A 6,572-nucleotide genomic window follows, 5' to 3' on the forward strand; every position below is an offset into this window, starting at 1 on the left:
ATTTGTGGTACAGAAATGTGGACGGTAAGATGATAACATATTAAATAAGCTGTAGATTGGATGTAAAATGCGAAACAATCAAGTTTGCGTGTGAATGTGTACATTCTCGAATAACTGACGGCATCGTCAAATCAGCTTTGACAACTTTAAAATTTGATTAAATCGCACTGAATCATTTCCCCAAAAAATCCTTTAGAGATCGAAAAGAACCACACTTCACCTTCCAAAAGCCAGATTTTCAGTCGATTATTTTGTATAGCACATAGTTAAATAACAGGAATTACTTTTGACCTGTTTTGAATCTTGTTAGAAGAAGGTCGGATAAATTCAATTACGTTGTGTAAATATATGATCAAGAATTGCTGAAATTGCTGTCAAATTATGTATTCATGTTGTTTTTCAACATTTGTTAGTTTTTATCGGTCCAAGTGTTTTCAATTCGTGGCGCGACGCTCCGAGATTCGTCTGAAATTTTGAGCTTCAAAAGTGGCATTTGGACGAAATTCAGCTTTTGTTGATTTTCTCGAAAATAAATCGATATTCAGCCAAACGAAGTATGCAGTGCTTTGTTTCGCCATGAGGCCTACCTTACTTGAGAATATGAGCCGAATCGATTTTTCGGCTGTTGCCACCATATTTTGAAAATGTTCGATTTTTGGCCACATTTCCTCTTATTAAGCACGAGGTTTTTTCAGAGAGGTACTCCTCAAAGCTCGAGGTTCTCATTAAAGAAAGCTTTTTAAAGTGCCACGTGACGTCATCGCCCATCACTTTGGCCATGCTCGCTCGTAGTTGCATGCTTAATTTCTGGGGGGTCGTTTTTGTAACATGGTTTGTTCTTTACGCCTTTGAAGTGAGTGGAGGGCATGCTCTGTGAAATGTGAAATTGAACGTGACAAAGTTGCCCCAAAACCTGCAGCTCTGCGAAAGAAAATCATGTCGAGAAAACCCGTGTAGTGTTCATTTTTATCAGATTATTTTTCTGCGCATTGTTGGATTTTGTTTCTTCTCAATAAACCCGACAGAACAGTTTAAAGTGGCTTAAAATAGTAGTAAACATCTGTAGATACGGTTCAGAGCCGCCTTAACTTATGAGAAGGATCAGATCTGAACTGTACATGCAAATGTTTTGAACATTTGCAGAGAAATGAACGTTGATCTGTTAAAAATGGAGAACATCGACTTAGTTTTTGAGTTAGAGGCACACATATCAAGTAGGAAAGGAATTGTCAAAGAAGCTTAATCGTGAGAAATGATCTTAATTTTCTGAAAAATAATTGAGTATTTATTGATACCACTTTCAGTGGAAAAAAACAAAAAACAAAAAAAGGGGCAAAACTGCAATCACTCAAAAAATTAGCGTCTTAAAATAACTGAACTATTAAGTTTACTCCCGAAACAAAGATTATTTTTTTTGTGCTTTTCAGGCAAACAGAGGAAAGCGCGAGGAGCGGGACACGCGCTCCTCGAATTGCATATCTGATCGCTCGCGCTCTCCTCCGTCCGCACGCGCAAAACATTAACGCCTGTGCCACGAGCTGATGTGCCGCGATAAAAATAATTTGCCGTCTTGAAGAAGACAATTAGGAAAATGGACCTTTTTTGAACAGGGGCAAGGGTTTGTAAGCCTTTCTGGCGCACACCTTGCTTTTCCGTCACGAGAGACTGGCATTGGGTTAATCTATTCAGATAATCCCTTCACCTAAAAATAGCAAAACGTCATCGTTCTTCTTGCATTTCCCGTGAAATCGTCTTTCACAATGCCATTCATTCAGCTTGATTCTTTATTAGTGTACTGAGCGTGCGAACAAAACTCCACAAAAAATCTGTGACGTAGCAGCGGATTACTGGTTGCAGTGGTTAATCCATATTCATCAGAAATTGTACAATTTTGAGCAAATCACGCTGTCTGTCGGAGAATGAAGACGCATCACCCTCAGGGCTGAAAATTAAGTTGCACTCTGGGAGGAAGATGGCGTTTGACCTGTGAAACAGAGAAACAAAACCAGTCCTCTCTTAATAGAACAACAGGTGAGCATTTCGAATTCCTTTAGAAATAGTGATACAAAATCCGTCTAAGAGTTAACGAGTAGTACTGTATCATGTCAGTTTATCGAGTCTGTTGCTTGGTCTGAGCGGCTCTTGAAACCGACGTTCGACTGAGTTAAGGTGTAGGCTTCGAGAAAAACGAAACCTGTGGTTAAAAAATAATGTTAGAGAAGAGCTCAGATAAATTATTTAGCTCGTAAAACCCTTTTGGGGACTTAATTTGTCTTTGAGTACAACCACGTGGAAGTGTGACGACTCTTCTACTCGGTGGCCTTTGCTTCATTTGATACAACATTCCGAAAGCTTTGTTCTTTCCGTTGCTCCACTGAGTTAAGGCGAGAAAAAATATCTACAGAGCTGGAAAGTTACTTATAAATTTCAAAGATTGACAATGTTCGTAGAAAGTAAGCATTCCCTGATCATATTAATTTGTATTTTCAAGAGATGCAATGTTGTCAAAAGGATGGAAGAACAAAGATTCTGGTCAAGAGAAGATAAAGGAATAACTGAAGTTTTTGTGGATACTGCAAAGATAAGAAATTTTGAATTGTGGAGTAAAAGTAGCAAAACTGCGTCTAACTATTGCAAGAAGCCTTCATTCTTTCACTAATTGTCATGGAATGTATATAAAACTGATTATATGGTAGGTGAATATTTTCAATTAGCCACCATTTTTGTGATGTATGTCAAGCTACGGATTGTTATGCAGACCTTGAGCGATTATTTGATTAATTTGAACCACTCGCTCTAATTTGGTGACTTTTGTGTCAGAATTCTTCGTCACATTGAATTAACTAAGGCAACAATTGGAGATTTACCTAAAACTGACTACAGAAAGCTGAAAATAAAATTGTTGATTTCGAACCACTGATCGCTCATCGCTTGGTTTGCTCAACAGTTTGTATTACCGTTGACTTCTGTCAGTTGTTGTTGCACAAAGGTGATATTTTTTTAAGGTGGCACTTAAACAAAATACCTTGGCCGGACAAAGACCAAATGATATTTGAAACTGAAATAATTTGACGAGACTAACGAGTTTTTTATTATTTTAATTTATTCATGCAAAAATCGTATTGCTGGACACCATCGACCTATAATTAGACGACATTTGAATGATCCGCTGTTCGATGCCAATCCTATGTTGCACAATCTTCAACGACTGACTTTGACAAGCTGATGTACTAGCTTAGAAAAAGACTCCTCACAACAGATGACAACTATTACAATAACGTCATCAACGGACCAAACAAAACAAACTAACCTGACTGATCGAAACTGACTACTCAACTGACGCACGTCATTTGAGTCTGACAGCCACTTTACTGCAAAACAGATCAATCAGTTTTATGATGCAAGTTGAAACATTAGACCAACAAACAATTCTTCACTGGACTCTGATGATAACTTCTACTAAACAGATCTTTTCAGGATACTCACCCAGACGATCGCAATACAGCTAAGAACAATTTGGAAAGGAAATTCGTTTCCGGCGTAAATTGAATTTAACTGGAAATTTATCACATTTTTTTTTTCCATAAAAGAAGAATTCACTTTTCATACACCAAGCAAGAAATTAATACAGTGCCATCTTAGATCTGTATCCTTCACTTTGTGCAATCAACTAAGTTCTTTAGTATTATGTTTTAAAACTCAAATGTCTGGTCACGCACTCTTTCGACAAACTAATTAAGTTGAAAGTTTACCGTTATATAAACCAGTTTAAATTGACTCCTCTTTTCACCGATGAAATATTGCTTTTTATATTTTGAGCAGAGTTTTTGGATTGAAATGAAGGTGATGAATTGCTATATAAACCTAAGAAAAATAGCTTCAAGATTCGGGACGAAAATCTACTTGCCAACTTTTTGACCAAAAAACAATAGATACGACTAATTTCAAACATCATTTGTTAAGTAAGAGTACAATTGTTTCACAGTTGTCTCAAATTCACAAAGTAAGTCAAGAAATTGACATAGGCTCATAACGATTTGAAATTCATGAGGCACGTGCATTTTTTTCAGACAAAAGTGTGAATTACAACTGCATATTAAACTATTTTGTTGATGTTTTCAGTTTTACCACACCAAAGCCTTTTTGTCATGTTTGCTCGTTGAATCCTTTCACATGTTGATGAAAAATCACATGGAAAATAAGGGATTGTGAACCATGATATTTGCTTCTTTTAGAACTAAAATTTGCGTAGAGTTTGTTGATTTTACGAAACCAATTGAAAGTGAGAACCAAAGTCGCAAAGTCGTTACATCCGAACTTGAGTTTGTGGAATAAAATGAGTTTGTTGTTCCTCTGGATTGAAAGGCTAGTTCTTTTTCATTTCTCACCACGATGTTTGTCTTTTTGCTGGTTTATATAATTAAAAGTTGTTTCTTTAATTCGGACTTTTTGCGAAATACACAAAACTTGTAAAGTAGGTTGCATATGAATTATTGGGCAAGAGTACCATATAACCCCAACATTAATTATGCATTCAGACAAGTAGACTTTGTTTTTAAAGTTTTGTCGTGAAAGACAAAGAAGTGGAATGCATAATTAATGTATGGGGTTATATGGTACTCTTTCCAATTATTGGATTATTTCTTGTTGTTAAGACCAGACATCTGGTTTTGAAATATTTGGTAGTTTATTTATTTACTGCCCATTGTAAGTGGAAGGAAGATCTTTTGAGCAGTCAGTCTGTGCAACACAGGAATGTAGAAAAAAGTTTATAAAAAAAATGAGGTTTGATCTTTAAATTCAGTTTATAATTACAATAAAACAAAATTGAATGCATTTTGTGACTGAATATTGCTGCGGGAATTCATCATAAATAACTTGGAGCCTAATTATGTCATTTCTTAGCCCGTTGGTGGCTAAAATCAAATTCTTAGGTTTTGCTCCAAAATTAATTTTTCTCATTCCTTCTTGATTTTGGTTTATTTAACTTGGAGCTTAGTTGTGAAATGCCTCTGCTTATATGGCTAAAATCAAATCAAAAGAGTTCGCTCCAACAGTTGATGGTATTTTGTCAAATTTCTTCGCAAGTTCAGTTCGATTAACTTGGAGCCTAAGTGTGAAATGTCTTAACCCTTATGGCTAAAATCAAATTCAAATGGAATGCTCCAACAATTTCTACAGATTTCATTTCATTCAAATTCAGTCAAAGAGGAATTTTGAATAAAATGATTCACACAAAAACTTTCCAACCTGTATCCTGTGTTACAAGCTGCTTTAAAGATCTTATACTGCAAAAGAACATCATGGCAAGCTAAAAGCTAAAAAAACCTCGAGTTTAGGCATTTATTACAAATTTGGAGTTCAATCTAATACGAGATTGGAGCCTCTGTAGCTTGCCATGATGGTCTTTCGTCCAATACTTCCACAATCATCTCGTGCAAATAACGGGTATCTTCGAGTCAGAAATTTTTCAGACGGTTTTGATTTTTTATCTTAAGCGAAGGTAGAATTTGGGTTTACTCTTCAATTTTTTTGCACGTGAAGAATGTTTAAATATCTTTTGGCGGGAATTTTTTGGGAAAGCCTTGTTAAAATTTTTGCCCAAAAAGTTGCTAGGGGAAACTCTGTGCAAATTCGTCCAGATTTTCCCGCCAAAAGTCTTAGTACATACACGAAACTTTTCCTTGACATCTTTGTAATGATTTGATTGAAAATTACTTAATAAACTATGAAAAGAATAACAAATAAAAACTTGTTGTTTATTGAGTGAATATTGAAGACAATAAAAGGTGAGACAAGACTGATCACTTGGCTTTATTGACTTGTTTACTAACACCAGTACAACACAACAAGAAAATAAATACCAATGCAGACGATAATTACAAAATTTGACTTGGAATAATAATAAAAATTCGGCGCATGCGTATTTTTCCAAATCTTGTGGCGGGAAAATTCACCACAGTTGAACAGATGTTACATACAGAATAAATAAATTGGTACAGTGTTAAAGGCACCCGTATTTTTTTCTTCTTTAAGTTTTTTGGCGGGAAAATTTAAACTTTTTAAACAGCCCTTAGCATGATTTGATTTAGCAACACTGAAATAACTTTCCCGTCCTCGATTTCGCTGATTGAATCCTAGCTCTGCATCGACAAATTGTTGAAAGAATTGCGCTACGTCTGTTTTGTGCCTTTGAATGATTCTTCTCTTTCGCTTGGATAATTCTTGTTTGAAGCATCAATCTGCGAAAAAAAAATTGAAATAAACTACAATAAGCAAACGCAATAGTTTTTGAAATTTACTTTCTCGAGAGATTATAGTCGCTTGTCGGTTTATACGTATTTGGCAATGGTAGACAAGTATAAATCTTTGAGCATTGTGTGACTATTCAGAAGATCGTGAATTAACCTGGATTTAACGATAAATTCATACCTTCGTTGATGAATTCGAAGCTGTTATTGTCGTCGAAGTGACTGAAGTTGAGTTTTACTTCTCGCCTGCTTGTGTTCAAGAATTAAACTACTTCATTTTCAGCCGACAGTTTCTCTTTTCAGTCAAGCAACAATGAACAA

The 6,572-nt window shown here is 35.6% G+C and overlaps 1 long non-coding RNA gene across 1 annotated transcript; it reads left to right on the plus strand.

Moving 5' to 3' along the window:
* Positions 1 to 968: 968 nt before the first annotated feature.
* On the plus strand, positions 969 to 5,804 carry LOC148741813 (uncharacterized). Its single transcript, XR_015995981.1, has 2 exons — positions 969 to 2,031; positions 2,492 to 5,804. It is a non-coding gene; the product is annotated as an uncharacterized LOC148741813 (long non-coding RNA).
* Positions 5,805 to 6,572: the final 768 nt, after the last annotated feature.

The sequence above is a fragment of the Stylophora pistillata genome, chromosome 1, assembly GCF_964205215.1.
Source record: "Stylophora pistillata chromosome 1, jaStyPist1.2, whole genome shotgun sequence".
Taxonomy (NCBI): domain Eukaryota; kingdom Metazoa; phylum Cnidaria; class Anthozoa; order Scleractinia; family Pocilloporidae; genus Stylophora; species Stylophora pistillata.